The 15,872-nt window shown below is 47.1% G+C and overlaps 1 protein-coding gene across 12 annotated transcripts in view; it reads right to left on the bottom strand.

Moving 5' to 3' along the window:
• Positions 1–15,872, bottom strand: part of HDLBP (high density lipoprotein binding protein) — a 69,954-nt gene that overhangs the window by 33,050 nt on the left and 21,032 nt on the right. For 5 of the 12 annotated variants that reach the window (XM_032637033.1, XM_032637038.1, XM_032637042.1 and 2 more), the window contains exons 1-2: positions 5,113–5,209; positions 392–456 (exon numbers count right to left, since the gene is read on the bottom strand). The gene's annotated coding sequence lies outside the window, so the exon portion shown is untranslated. Of the gene's footprint in view, positions 1–391; positions 457–2,624; positions 2,740–3,090; positions 3,301–5,112; positions 5,237–15,872 lie in introns of those variants that run through there. The other 7 variants (XM_032637039.1, XM_032637040.1, XM_032637034.1 and 4 more) reach the window with 4 other exon arrangements.

Here is a 15,872-nt window from a genome sequence, read left to right as displayed (position 1 = left end):
ACAATTCTGTGCCAAGTGTCTTCTTGTACCACCGTGGCAAAAAAGCATAAGAGGGTCAAGTAATTTAGTAAGAGTGAGTTTCTTCACCATTTTTACAACACAGTAAGACCCCTCCCCAAGTTCAAGAAAATTAAACTCTGTATTTCTAAAGAAAAGCAAGATACAAATTCAGATACCCCGAGCAAACGTAATTCACATTTAAGGAAAAAAGATGAAAAATAGATGGAAACCAGATGACACATCTACCTGAAGTATACACACTGCTCCGTGCTGGGAGGTTAGCTACAGTGATTCTCTCTGAAGAACCATTAGAAACTTAAGGATAAAACATAATGAAAGAAGGCACGCACACAGCCCAGGGCCAGGAAGCCTTGAGACAAGACACACTTACCAGCGAAACGGTCAGTAGCCAGAAGGTCCGTCCTGAGGCCGCCTCTGTCAGCCTGCCAGCTTTTTCTGGTGTGGGACAAGGGGAGAGGGAGCAAGGAGAAAACCAGAGAAAAGTTACTTATTTGCATCCTACAACCCAGATCCGTTCACCTCTCAACCAGGAAAGGTCAAAGTATTACTTACACTTTGGCTACTAATACCAATATTAGGCAAATTGCTTGGGCGGAAAAAATGGAAGGAACCCTTTCACTAGGCCATTAGCTTCTTTTTTTAAAAATTAATTTATTATTTATTTTTGGTTGCACTGGGTCTCTGTTGCTGTGCGCGGGCTTCTCATCGCAGTGGCTGCTCTTGTGGAGCACGGGCTCTAGGCGCATGAGCTTGGTAGTTGTGGCTCGCGGGCTCTAGAGCGCAGGCTCACTGGTTGTGGCGCACGGGCTCGGTTCCTCCACAGCATGTGGGATCTTCCCGGACCAGGGCTCGAACCCGTGTCCCCTGCATTGGCAGGTGGACTCTTAACCACTGCGCCACCAAGGAAACCCCTAGGCCATTAGCTTCAAACAAACATATTACGGTAAAACCTGAACCATCTGGAACTTCTAGAGGGCAACTTTTCCAGGGACCCAAGGGAATCCCGTAAGTGTATCCCTTTTACATGTAACCATTTTGAAGTAAAATTCTCACAAAACTGATGTTTGTTCTGCTATGTGGCGAGTAATTTTTCCTGTATTCCTCTTATTAATCTATGCTGAGCCAGAAGAAAAAAGGTCTGCAACACTGTGTCATGATCTAGAACAGACTGTGGACCTTGGGGGCTCCAGAGCTTTTTAGGGTGACTGAGGGCTACTGTCTTTAAGAGTTCCCTGTGTATTTTGTAGTTACTTTGTTCTTCTTGCTGTTAGCCTATAAAAGTTCTTCGGTCCCTTCTAATCTACTGGGGATTTAGAGACCAGGCCATAAAATAGCAGGGCTGGAAAGGACCTTCAAAGGCCAGCTTGGGAGGACCAAGGAAAAGGGGTTGGTCACCTTGCCTTGGGGGACTTCAGGACAGTGAGGCTGCCAGGCAGGTTACCAGCCACACCACGTGCGCTTGATGAGGGAGACATTATGACAGTGGTGAGGCATGGGCTAAAATGGGAGAATTCCCAACAGTAACAAGAATACTCTACCTCACTGGAGAGTAACACCCCCAAGTTCTTGCCCATAATACAAGCGTGGTTCAGGAGCTAGGAAGGAGGTTCATGGCAGTCAGGGGTGCCTCAGTGGGGTCTCAAATGTCCCAGCTGGGGACATGAACCAGTGGTATAAAAAACAAAAAAAATCTCTCAATGTAGGGGCTTGAGTCACATGGGGGAAGTAGTATGAGCCAGAGGCCAGACCCGCTCTGGGGCCCCAGTCCCACCAAACACACAAAGGCACCTGAGACCCAAGTGGAGAAGGTGGAGACAAACTGACCGAGACTATTTTATTTAAGAAGTTGCCTCCAACGAATTCTAACTGCAAGTCTCAGTGACTAAGGCAAGGAAGAAAGAAACCCTTTCCATTCAACCAAACTGTCAGAGTAGCACATCCACGCATGGGTCCTGACGGGGTGGAAAAGATGAGCCCGCCTTGGGGTTCCCAGTGTCCAGGGGGCCCACACTTAGCCCGTCTAGGAACAGGATGGCGGTGCTCCAGGTCAAAGCGCCAACGGGAAGCCAGGACCCAGGCATCTGCCCCGCTCTCCTGGCAACTCCTGACTGCTGACCTGCGACCTGAACCTGAACAGCCTCCCACGCCAGGTGCCGACACCCCTTATCAAAACCCACTGACACCCACCCTCTAAGAAGCTGCATTCACCCACGTGACCACCATGACGCCCACACCATCTTCTCTGTGCTCCTAACCGACCAGTCCTCTTGCTTTCCTGGACAGGCAAGTCTTCAGTGCCCAGTGACAGCTACGAGGTAAGCCCGCGCAGTGCAGCCACTGTCCACGTCCGCTCCAGCCACAGATTTCTGACGAGAAGCCCCCACCCTGCACCTGGCGTCACGCACAAGAGGGGAAGAGGTCCTGAGGCTCCCTTCTGAGCCAGCTCCCACATGCGGCACGAGTCAGTTCCAGTGAGCCTTTCTACTGAGCCCCCGCATTCCTCACTGGCTCAAGAAAGGGGCTTCAGTACAGCCCAACCCGCAGAGCCTCTAACGCCCCCATGTGTGCACAGGCCCTCAGGCAGCTAAGGGCGGAGGGTGGACCTACAGAAAACTCCAGGCTGGTTGGACAGGACACGCTAGTCTCTAGTTTCCAGATTTCAAATGGCAGTTTGTCCCAGCTGGAATGAACGGATCACAGCGAGCCACAGGTGAACATCTAGGGTGTGATATGATCAAATTAGGGTGTTGCTCTTCTCATAAACTTCTCAAACTCCTGTCTCTAAAGAATCCATTTTAAAACCGATCTGCTGATCCCTGTGTAAGTGCAGACCTGAGACCTACCTGAGGTGCTGGGGCAGATCTTATAAAAGGCCAGCACCAGTCCTCCTCCCGTGCCCCCAGCCCTACCGTCAACCTGCCGCCAGTTCAACAAAGCAGCACCTAAGAAACCGTCCCCCAGAGCGCTATGCCCACCCCTCGGAGATCTTTCAACAACCTCACACCCGTCCGGGCGTGTGTGCTCCCTACCCCGGCTTCCCTACTGGCCATCAGTCCCAGGAGCCCTTACCCAGGCCTCCTCCCGAGGAGCAGAGACCAAACATTTGCTATCACAGCTCCTCCCTCAGTTGAATACAGCTGCTCAAATCAGGACCAAAAGGTCAGCGACGACTCCGTCCCACTCTCTGAATAAGCCGGGGAATAGGAGCCACACAGCCTTCCCTGGGGGCCCAGGCTCCACTGCTTCTCCATCACTGTGTAGCTGTCAGGACAGGTGGCTTGAGGTCGTGCCCAGATCTGCTCCTTCTTCCCCCTTCTTGCCAAAGAGAACAAGTCCATCTTTCTTACAAGACTCCTTCAGGTACGTGAAGGAGTACTTCAGGTACTCCTTCAGCCCATTCTCCAGCCCCCTTCAGTGATTCCCAAGATGCCCTAGTCCCTTCATCATTTTGGTTGCTCTCAACTACTTCCCATGCAAGAAGCATTCAGATCCACCCAATGCAAATCTCAAACTCTTCTCAACCTGGACTTTAAGTCTTGTTTCTCAGAGTATAAATACCCACAGTAAAAAAAAAACATTTTAAAATACAACTATGTAAAAAAGAACTAGAACCAAAGGAAGAAGGCTAGACAGAAGCAAAGACTCTCCTCTCCTACTCGCCCCCTCCCCAGGGTGGGATGCAGCGGCCGGGGGGCACTCCCACAAGGATGGACAGTTATGCACCAGGGTGCCCAGGTGAAGTCACAGCATACGTGGCTTACATCTGAAGCTCGGTCCTAACAAATGTACAACAGATTAAATGAAGAATTTTACTTTTTTGCCTATAAACAAGGAAATATAAGTTGATTCCCTTGTAATGTTTTGCCAATCACATATTCAAAAGAGAAAGTCTTTTGCAAAGAGAACTCATGAGTAGTAGTCCAGGAAGAATTTTATCTCAGTCAACTAATGAGATCTCAGTGCTTTGTTTACCTACTAGACAGGACTGAGTATATAGGGTATCAAAAAACCACCAGGAAACCCAGGACCTCTGTCCTCTTCTTCCAAAACTGAAATTATTTACTTTTATCCCCTCAGCAAGCTTGTAAGGAAAAAAAAAATTTCAAAGTCCTTCTCAAGACCCACAAACCAACTGAGAATACGAACATAAAATCCCGATGGCTGCGAGATCACAAAGCACAAATATAAGGCCACCCGCACAAAGTCTACACGGCTGGGAGTAGAAGGCGGGCATTTGTGCGTTTCACCAAGTTCTGGAAGTCGGCACCCATCCTGCAGGAGGAACTTTCGCAGATGCCACCTCAGCAAGGCCCTCCCACAGGCCACGCGAGCCCGCGGGCGGGGAAAGGCTTAAAGGGGCAGCAACGCGCTGGGCCTCCCCGCCTTTTATCCAAATTCGGTACTTTTCCGTAATGCATTTTTCGTCCGTGGACCCTGGGGCACATCCAAGTTGCGCTCCAGCCCCGAGGAGGGCAGCAGGGCCCGGCCGACCACGCAGGCGGCAGCAAGTGGAGGTGAGGCCCGGCCTGCCCGGGACCCGTGCCGCCGTCCCGTCCAGCCCCACCGCCGAGGATGCCCTGCGGGACAGGCCCCCGTCCCTGCCCACTCCGTTCGGCCGAGCTGGGGGGAGGGGCGCCCCTGCCGGAGCAGGAGGGGGGAGGGGGCAGGGCCCGGCCGCCAACGTCACCGACCTGGGCCCAGGTCGCCCCCCCCCCCACCTCAGCGGCGGGCGCGCGGAGGGAGCGGGACCCGGACTGGGGTTTGGGGGCTGCTCGGCGGGGCGGTGGGCAGCGCAGAGCCGGCGCCGCGGTACTCGGGAAAGTTTCTCACTCCTCCCGTGCCAGCGCCGCGGCCCATGCGCAGTGGTGACACGTAGCCGCCCCCCCACCCCCGACCGGTCAGGGGGGCGCCCGCGGGGGGAGGGTGGCTGTGCTGGCTGGGGGAGTATCGGCTTGGGGGCGCTGGGGCAAAAGGCGGCCCCGGCCCCCTCCCCCCGCCCGGGGCTCCACGTCGGCAGCCCGGCGCCCCAACTTCCCCGCGCCGCCCCCCGCCCGGCACCCCGGCCCGCGCCGCCCGCCCCGGCCTGCTCACCCCGCGGTGCGCCCGTCCGTCCGTCCGTCGTCCGTCCGCTCGCCGCGGAAGAAGCCGGGACCTTCGCTCGCTCGCTCCCTCTAGGCTGGCTCCCTCCAGGCCGGCGCCCGGGCCCCCGCGGCTATATAGGGCGGCGGCTCCAATCCCGCCCGGACACGTCAGACCACGGCCGCCCCGCCCGCCGGCCAACGCCGCGCCCCCGCCCGCCCGCTGCTCGTACAGCACCTAACTCCGCGGGGGCTCGGGAGCCTTTTACTGGGGGGGGTGGGGGGTGTCGGGGAGTTGGGAAATCAGTCTCCACCTTCATAAAGCGAAGGCGGGAGGGACTGCAGTTCTAGCATTGAGGTCCCCAATACCGCCTCCCCACCCAAAAAAGAAACAAGACACCTCGAGGTACAACACAAAGGAAATTAACTGCTGGCCCCAACCATCTACAACTTCCAATAGCTGGACAAGCTGGCCTAATAAACTCGCGTGGAAACATACCCCATGCCCCCAAAGTTCGGAGCACAGATTTCCACTGGCGCACTCGCCTGCGGTTCTGCACCTTGTGTCCTTGCCGTCTATAAAATATCCCTACTCTACTCCTTGGCTACCAGTTTAATTCCCTTAAAAATTGTAGACCCCTCTTTTAAGGACTCCACTCCTACAGCTGTGTCTCCAGCCTCACAGCCTAAACAAACAGGAGGAGCAGAACAGAGCCCCTGCCCTCAAGGGGCTTCCACCCTGGTGGGTGAGAGTGGCTTGCAGACAAGCCAGGTCTGCATTCCTTGTGTAATATGTGACAAGGGCCTCGGTTTCTTTTTCTTTTTTTTTTTTTATAAGGGTACAGGCCTAGTGGAGGGATTTGCACCTCTGATGAAGCAGCCCATGAGTAGAATCCTACATGACACACAGGAGTGCACCACACACTGGGGACAAGGCATGAGCCGGGGCCCTGGCAGGACTGGGAAGGCGAGGTCAGGGTAGAGAGGACCCCCAGGGCCAGGTCAGCTCGCCTGCGGCCATGATACACGTGTTGCTCAGGATGATGGGAAGCTGGGCCAGGGGGGTGGGGGGGTAGTTGAGGGGGAGAAGGCAGTACCTGGGTATTCCTTTCAGTGGAACACTGTCGAAGTATGTACACATGGAGAGGGGGGCGGGGCAGGGCCACAGCAGTTGTTCGGTCTAAAGGTGACAATGGCTTTCCATTGTGGTTGGCAATGGCAGATGCACCAAGTGGACAGATTCCAACAGTAGCACCAGAAGTTTCTTATTAACTGGACACGGGGAATGACAGAAGTCAAGAACAGCAGGGAGACTAATGAGAAAAAATTTAAAAATAAACATTAAAAAAAAAAGAACGGCAGGGAGGTTCCTGGCTGCCCTCACTGAGATGGAGAGACTGAAGGAAGCCTAGATTGGTAAGGGGAAGTGTGATGCAAAAACTCGGATATGCCGTCTGACATGCCCACTGGATGGCCAAGTGGGGATGTCAAGTAGGCAACTGCACGTACAAGGTGAAGGCTGGGGAAAAGCCCATCACAGCTGACAGAATACGACAGCACTTCATGACATCACTGGGGAAAGAAACCATGGAGCTAAGGACACTGTCATCAAAGCTGTACCTTAAGTCACCAGGATGGTACCTGGGCAAAGTGGCACCTCCTTAGACTTGGAAGAATCTCTGTAAGCATCCCTTCCTATGTTATCACTGAAGTTTGGAGGTAGTCTTTCCATGCGGATTAACCAACCAGCAACTCCGACAAGTGCGTTTTGTTATTTTTTGTTTTTGAGGGCTCAGCACTACAGAGGGGTCTGAGAAGGGAGGAAGAGGGGAGGGATTCAGAAAAAGTAGGCAGGTCCACTGTCAAGGAACTTCTAAGGAAGCTAGGAAGTCACCACAGGAGAAGCTCACAGAGTACCTGGTGCACAGGATGCCTTGAAAGAGATGGTTAAAAACATATAATTAGGGCTTCCCTGGTGACACAGTGGTTAAGAATCCGCCTGCCAATGCAGCGGACACAGGTTCGAGCCCTGGTCCGGGAAGATCCCACATGCCGCAGAGCAACTAAGCCCGTGCGCCACAACTACTGAGCCCGCGCGCTGCAACTAGTGAAGCCCGCGCGCCTAGAGCCTGTGCTCCGCAACAAGAGAAGCCACCGCAATGAGAAGCCGGCGCACCACAACAAAGACCCAACACAGCCAAAAATAAATAAATTTTTAAAAAAACTGTAAAACAACATATAATTAACAAAAGATATAATAAAATCAAATGTTAAATTTGTGCTACAAACCATCTCAGGATGCTTTTGTGCTGATAGTTACAACCGGCTTTCCTTCCCAGCAAGCTTTACTACATTGAAACTAACAGTTTGCAGAGGCAAATTTTGAGATATCTGGGTCCAGCAATATTCACACAAAATAATGTGCAAACCCCTTATGGCTGCCTCAAAAGGAGAACATCAGTATGTAACATTTGGGTTTTCAGTGTTCAAGGGGACGGGGGAGAAGCTTTGGGGCTCCTCAAGGTAAAAGGTTAGAATAGAGATATCCCCCCCACACACTTAAAGCCACGATCCCCCCAAAAACTAACCCTCAACAGAAGGTAGGTTCTGGCCCACTAGCATAGACTACAGGACGTTTCCCCACTGGCCAGTGCTGGGAGATGGAAACCCCTCTCGAGCACTAGCAACCATGCACTAGTTTAATTAAGGTTCAATAAAGGTTTAGGGCTCAAATTCCTACAGCCCCATTTGTCCAAGGCCTAGCCCAAACCTAGAAATTAACAAAACAGAAAGCAACCCCACGTGGGAGGGAATGAACCTCACACCAGGCTGCAAAGGACACCCACAGATCTACCAACACTGTAGAGAAGCTTAAAGTCCAACGTTCAAAAACTAAGACTGAAAGACGATTAGACTGAAGAACTCCAGGTGACAGAACTATCAGAGGCTATTAAAAAAAATTTAAAGCGACTAGAGACATAAGACATAAAGTTTACAATTAAAAAAAATCAAGAGATGGAACAAATTAGAGAGGTTAAGAACCTCAGGTACAAGGATGAGGAAGTCCAACACATGTCTAATAGGCAGTCCACAGGAGGCAAATACAAAGAATAGAGAAGAGGGACTTCCCTGGTGGTCCAGTGGCTAAGACTCCATGCTCCCAATGTAGGGGGCCTGGGTTTGATCCCTGGTTAGGGAACTAGATCCCGCATGCATGCCACAACTAAGAGTTCACATGACGCAACTAAAAGATCCCGCGTACTGCGACAAAGACCCAGCACAGCCAAACAAATAAATAAATATTAGAAAAAAAAAGAACAGAGAATATTGGAAAAATAATGGAGAAAATTTTAGAATGTAAAGATATTACATTTCCCTCCCCTCCTAAAAAGAGACAGAACAGGTGGCCAGGTGGATAATTTGATCTGCGTTTTGGTGTAGAACAGTGAAACCTCAAAAACGACCAAGACAAGAGCAGACCTTAAGAGCAACTAGAGAGAAAAGACAGGTTACCTATAAAGGAATACCACGAGACTGAGGGCAGACCATGTCACAGCACAATGCCTACCAGAGGACAATGAAATAACACCTATAAATTACGCTGAAGAAAGTTAACTGTCAACTTAGAATTCTTTATCTTAAAAAAAAAACATTTATTTATTTATTTTTGGCTGCATCGGGTCTTCGTTGATGTGCGCGGGCTTTCTTCAGTTGCGGCGAGCGGGGGCTACTCTTCGTTACAGTGCACAGGCTCCTCATTGCAGTGGCTTCTCTTGTTGCAGAGCACAGCCTCTAGGCACGCGGGCTTCAGTAGTTGTGGCACGCGGGCTTAGTTGCTCCGCGGCATGTGGGATCTTCCCACACTTGGGCTGGAACACATGTCCCCTGCATTGGCAGGCGGATTCTTAACCAATGCACCACCTGGTAAGCCCTAGAATTCTTTATCTTATTTAATATACATTATTACTTATTCATTATGTTATTTTGTATTACTTTTTTTTTTTTTTTTTTTTTTTGCGGTACGCGGGCCTCTCACTGTTGTGGCCTCTCCCGTTGTGGAGCACAGGCTCCAGACGCACAGGCTCAGCAGCCATGGCTCACAGGCCTAGCCGCTCCGCAGCATGTGGGATCTTCCCAGACCGGAGCACGAACCCGTGTCCCCTGCATCGGCAGGCGGACTCTCAACCACTGCGCCACCAGGGAAGCCCTGTATTATTAATTATTAAATAAAAGAGAAAAAAAGAAAATAGGAAGCAAGAGAAGTAAAAGAGAAGCAATTAAAAAGGCAAAGCACAAAATACAATGGAAGAAATGAATCCAAATGTGGCAATAATCTAATGTTAATACACTAACTAGCCAGTTACAAAATCCAGCTATAAGCTATTTAAGAATCCCAGACCATGAGGACATAGACATTGAAAGTAAAGGGATAGAAAAAGTACTCCAGACAACTACCAACCAAATTAAAGCTGGGCTATCTATATTATTTTCCGATAAAATAGACTGCAGGGTAAGAAGCATTACTAAGAACAAAGAAGGTCAAGAATAAAAAATTCAATCAACTCTGATCATGTATGTACAGTATCTAATAATGTAGCTACAAAATGTATAAATAAAAACTGAAGGTTACTAGAAATTGATATAGCCAAGATTACAGGGCAAGACTGACTCAACTCTTGGTAACAGATTACGGAGATTAAAAATGCACAGAATATTAAAGCAATGCAATTAAAACCTACTTTATTGGACTTATATAATCCTTTGCCCAATGATTAGAAAGCACATTCTTTTCAAGTATACATTGAACTTTTACAAAAATTGGTCAGGAGCTAAGGCTCCCCCCCAAATTTTTTTCCAACAAACGACAAAAAATTAATAAACATTCTGTGATCATAACACAATTAATTAGAAGTCAAGTTAAAATTTTAAAAATCCTGGAAAGTTTAAAACTTGCTCCTAAATAACTCATGGGTCAAAGAAGAAATCTGAAAATATTTAGAATAAAGCAGTTATATATCCAAACTTGTAGAATGAAGCCAGAGTGTTACTTGAGACAAATCTATAATCTTAGTCATCATATTAGTGAAGAGGAAAATGTAAAAATTAGCTAGTCACCCTCTTCTAAAATTAGAAAAGCCACAGAATAAAACTAAAGAAAATAGAAATAAAGATAAGAAATCAATGAAGTAAAAGACATATACCACAGAAAATAAACTGAGCTAAATCTAAAAAGACTAGTTAGATCTCTGGCAGAAATGATCAATAAAAAAAGAGAATAGGTAAAAATAGGCAATACTAAGAATTCAAAGTGGGTCAAAAACTATAACTAAAATAGAGACTTTGAAACATCATACAAGAATTCTACTGAGAAAAGTATTATCAAAAACTTAGATGAAATAGGCAATTTCTAGAAAAGTAAGTTACCCAAACTGAGTCTGTTAGAAATGGAAACCAACACTCTCCAATATTTGAAGAAACAAATATAAAAATCACAACAAAAAGGCAGGCCCAGATGGTTTTGTAAGGAAGCCCCAAGAGACTGTCTTCCCAACTCACTTAAAGCCAGGGAAATTTAATACCTCCCAGACAAGGGTAGCAGGGGAAAAGAATATGTGAATTTCATCTAGGTACTTAAAAGCAAAAGTCTAAAATAATCTAGCAAACTGATCCAGAGATGTAAGAACAAATACATAATACATAACAATAAAATCAAGTTTAATCCAGTTATGCAAGGTGGTACAATATCAGAAAAATAAAGTAATTCACCACATTGTTAGCGCTGGAACAAGATGATCTGATCATCTCAAAAACATTCAAATGAAGAACATGACATAGTTTACCCATTCCTGATAAAACAGGAATACAAGGACACAATCCCTAACTCCATGATGGGTACCTACCAAGAGTCCTCATTAGAAGCATTCATATTGGGATCATGAGGAAGGCAGGCTGCACTGAGCATTTTCTATTCAAACCTACACTAGAGATTCTAACCAGGGCAGTAAGGCAGGAAAATGGAACGTATGAGGATTGGAAACAAAACTGCCAGTGTGGGCTTCCCTGGTGGCGCAGTGGTTGAGAGTCCGCCTGCCGATGCAGGGGACACGGGTTCGTGCTCCGGTCCGGGAAGATCCCACATGCCGCAGAGCGGCTGGGCCCGTGAGCCATGGCCGCTGAGGCTGTGTGTCCGGGGCCTGTGCTCCGCAACAGGAGAGGCCACAACAGTGAGAGGCCCGCGTACTGCAAACAAACAAACAAAAAACCTGCCAGCGTTCACAGACAATATAACTGTCCAAGTACAAGATCCAGGAGAATCTATAAATGCACTGTTAGAACTAACTAAAGAGTTCGCAGGTTTTCTGGAAACAAGACCAGAACGCAAAATCAATTACGTTCCAGAACACCAGCAACTATTAGAAATAAATTAATGGGAAAGTAGAATTTATGGAGAGTATTGTAAAAACCTTTGTCAAAATACAGGAAAGACCAAAATAAGTGGAGAAATGCCACGTTCACCTATATAGGAAGACTTAATCATACAGAGTGCAATTCTCTTAGACTAGAAATTCAATGCAAATGCAACTTAAATCCCAAGAAAGGCATGCACATATGTGTATAATTTTATAACCAGATTTTATACAATTTTCATTTATACAATATTTCTATATACATTTATACAAAATATTTAATATATAATTTATATGTATACAACAACTTTTATACAGAAGATCAAGGGCCACAGACAACTCTGAGGAAAGCAAGGTGGGGAGGATATGCCCTCCCCAATCCAAGATTTTCAGCTGCAGTAATTCAGGCAGTGTGTGCTTGTGCAGGAGCAGGGGCAGAGGACAACGGAGCAGGTGAGAAAGCCCAGATGTGGACATAACAGACAGACTCATTAGAGGTGACCTCCTGCATGGACTACACAATCAATGCCTCCGGGAAAACTGATTATTTACATGAGAAAAACCTAAGTCCTCACCTCACACCACTCACAAGGCCAGTTAAGGCTTGAGATGCAAATACTGTGAGCGAACCCCCTCACTTCTAGATATATACTACAGGAGAAAGCTGTCCCACACGAGTGAGAGAATCATATACAAGAACCACATCACAGCCAACAACTGTAAACAATCTGTCAACAGATGAACATGGACAGACAAACTGAGGTGTGTAACCTAGGCTACTTACCCTCTTTGCTTTACCTACCTACCTGACAGGAACCCCTCCAAGCAGGGTCACGTTGATGGGGGTTAGGGGGCATCGCTGGGGCTGTGGGAGTGCTCAGGTCTGATAATCCCTCAGCAGCCCTGCCACCCTGTGGGAGACTGGTGCTAAGGGCGGGGGTGTGGAGCACAGTTTGCTCTCCCACACTGTGTGGTGCTCAGGTTTGGGCAAAGAGTATGCCTTCATCCTTTTTTTTTTTTTTTGCGGTACGCAGGCCTCTCACTGCTGTGGCCTCTCCCGTTGCGGAGCACAGGCTCCGGACGCGCAGGCTCAGCGGCCGTGGCTCACGGGCCCAGCCGCTCCGCGGCATGTGGGATCCTCCCGGACCGGGGACACGAGCCTGCGTCCCCTGCATCAGCAGGCCGACTCTCAACCACTGCGCCACCAGGGAAGCCCCTTCATCCTTCTTGATAGCTGAAATATACTAGTAAACTCCTTCTGTGATTAAGCTTATTTATATGTAGCTATAAATATAAACTGTAGTGTTGACCCACGTTGACTGGTAGTGCATTCTAATACTGAACACCTAAAAACTAGGTTCCTTTCTTTGGCTCAGAGATAGTGTTTATTACCATATGTATGTTCAACTCAGCAGCTTTGTTCCCCCCAAATATAGTAGTACAAGTTCAGACGAGAGAGAAACAAATACCTGTGGTCCATGTTTTCCTTTACCTGGCTTTACTCTTTCTCCACTAATTCTATCAGCGTCACTTCTTTTCAGGAAGTGACAGAAAGGGTAACTTAGAATTTTCTTCAATGACATGTATTTCTCCATAACGTGAAAATAGGTAACAACTAAGTTTTAGCTAAGTCATGACAGGTGTCTCTAGTGAGAAGAGACTGTGTAATTAACACCACACCTGTCGTCAGGACACCTATGTTCAGAATCTTGCCAGATACTACTTGGGTCATCCCGGCTGGTTGTTTATGCTCTGACTTTCTACGTTTCCCACCTCTATCAACTTCTGAGGGCTTTGTGAATTGTTGAAAAGATCAAGGAAGATAATCTGCTCTATAGTAGGTATCCCACTGTTTGGGGATATTAGTGTTTAATTCCACTAAATGAACAACACATCACCATGTTCCACTAAATGAATACTCTAGCATGTTAATTTTACAAATACTGAAATAATCAGCAATATCTTTCCACAGATGAGTAAAGAATAATATTTATTTAGAGCCTAAATCAAGAACAAGTGTCAGATAAATACACCTTATAACTCTTTTTAAAAAGCAGATGGGACAAAGGTTAGTTTCAAAAGAGTAAGTGAATGGATTTCCACAGAAATGAAATGAAACCACTCTATAGAGCCATGCTGGCCAATACGTCCTGGCGATGTGTGTCTATGGACACTTGAGACCTGGCTAGTTAGAACTGATATAAACTGTAAGGCTAAAATACACATGGGTTTTGAAGACTTAGTACAACAAACACAATGTAAAACATCTTATTAATGATTTTATGTTGATTACATGTGGAAACGATAACATCTTGGATTAGGTTAAACAATATATTATCAAACTTAAAGTTCACTTGTTTCTTTTTACATTTTAAAGATGGAAACCAGAAAATTTTAAGTTATACATGTAGCTCTTATTGAACAGCAGTGCTATAGTCGGTTTTCCAAATCAAGGCAGAAAGGAACGTAACCTGACAAAAAGTTTTTATTAATAAACTTTATAAAACAGTCTTAAAAGAAGAAAATCTCAAGTCATTTTTATTTTTTTTTTTTTGGCGGCACGCGGGCCTCTCACCGCTGTGGCCTCTCCCGTTGCGGAGCACAGGCTCCGGAGCGCAGGCTCAGTGGCCACAGCTCACGGGCCCAGCCGCTCCGTGGCATGTGGGGTCTTCCCAGACCGGGGCATGAACCCGTGTCCCCTGCATTGGCAGGAGGACTCTCAACCACTGCGCCACCAGGGAAGCCCTCAAGTCATTTTTTACAAATCTCCTGTTTATAATGAATAAATTTAGAATAGGGGAAAAAATACAAAATGGGTACTTGTCTTAGTCACGAAAGTATCTCCTCTACCACAAACACCCAGGGGCACATGGTAGAGGGTATAGTCTCAAAGATCTGAGAAAGAAGTGGCCAAGTGTAGTTTACAGTATTTCCAAGCACTCTAACAACCCATTTAAAAAAAAATGGCAAAAGATACAAAAATCTTCCATGGAAATGCAGGAAACATTTAAGTTGTACCAAAAAAATAGATTTGAAGGTAGGATGAGACTCTTTCACCTCTCAAATTGGCAAAAATAAAGTATGAGGACAGAAACGGTGTGAGCATACTGCTGTGGCTGGAAGAAGAATAACTGAGTGACCTTTCTGAGGAGCAATCTGATTACACACTGTAATTTAAAATACAAATTTTGGGCTTCCCTGGTGGCACAGTGGTTAAGAATCTGCCTGCCAGTGCAGGGGACACAGGTTCGATCCCTGGTCTGGGAAGATCCCACATACCGCGGAGCAACTAAGCCCATGTACCACAACTACTGAGCCTGTGCTCTACAGCTCGCGAGCCACAACTACTGAAGCCCGTGAGCCACAACTACTGAAGCCCGCTCGCCACAGCTACTGAAACCCGCTCGCCTAGAGCCCGTGCTCTGCAACGAGAGGCCACCGCAATGAGAAGCCCACGCACTCCAATGAAGAGTAGCCCCAGCTCAACGCCAACGAGAGAAAGCCCGCGCAGCAACTAAGACCCAACGCAGCCAAAAATTAATTAATTAATTAAAAAATAAGGAAATAAAAGTGAAGAGAAATGTTTCTGTGAACACTAAGTCTACCACATTGAAATTCTCAACAAAGCCAGTTTGCTTTAAAAAAAAAATGTCAGGTGAAAAAAAATCTTAAAACCCTCAAGGAATCCTGCGTTCTAACTGCTTTATTAAGTGTCTTAAATTCTTGATTTGATGGTGAATGTCCTAGATGACGTATTATATGAGCTTGGTTTATGCAAGAGATTACGTAGGATACAGTCAGCAGACACTCAAGTACACACAGCCCTGCATCAAATGATTGGTGAATGAGCAAACGTTCCCCAACTACACCACATACCCAGTATCCGTGTCAATAAAGGGGCAGCTCTATGTTATACCAATACGTAACCCGTGGTGTTAGAGAGACACGTTTGTCTATGCAAAAATAACTCTGGAAGGACACTCAGGCCACTGAGGACACAGAGTTCTGTGAAGAGGAGAAAGAACAGGAGCACAGAGTCGGGTACTGAGAAGTGTCAGGGCCACAGAGTGAAGGACGGGGGTTGCACTGACTCGAAAAGTCAGCAATTTTACTGTTAAGTTGGTAGGTGAGCATACATAAAAGCATATATTTCATATACCACTTACCAAAAAAAGTGTGTTTTATTTAACAGGTACAGAAATTATGGATGGACATATGCTAAGTGTTCACAAGAGTGTATATGGGGGGTGTGGGGGGGAAAAGCTGTATTATATGACGCGCCTCACTTTTTCAAGAAAGATACTTCCACTTGGAGGGAAACAAAGGTGCTATTACGTGGCACTAGCTACTATAAATGAGTGGAAGC

This window comes from Phocoena sinus, chromosome 7 (assembly GCF_008692025.1).
Source record: "Phocoena sinus isolate mPhoSin1 chromosome 7, mPhoSin1.pri, whole genome shotgun sequence".
In the NCBI taxonomy this organism is placed as follows: domain Eukaryota; kingdom Metazoa; phylum Chordata; class Mammalia; order Artiodactyla; family Phocoenidae; genus Phocoena; species Phocoena sinus.
Note: the sequence above shows the minus strand (reverse complement) of the source record. Positions and strands in the feature narration are given on the sequence as shown.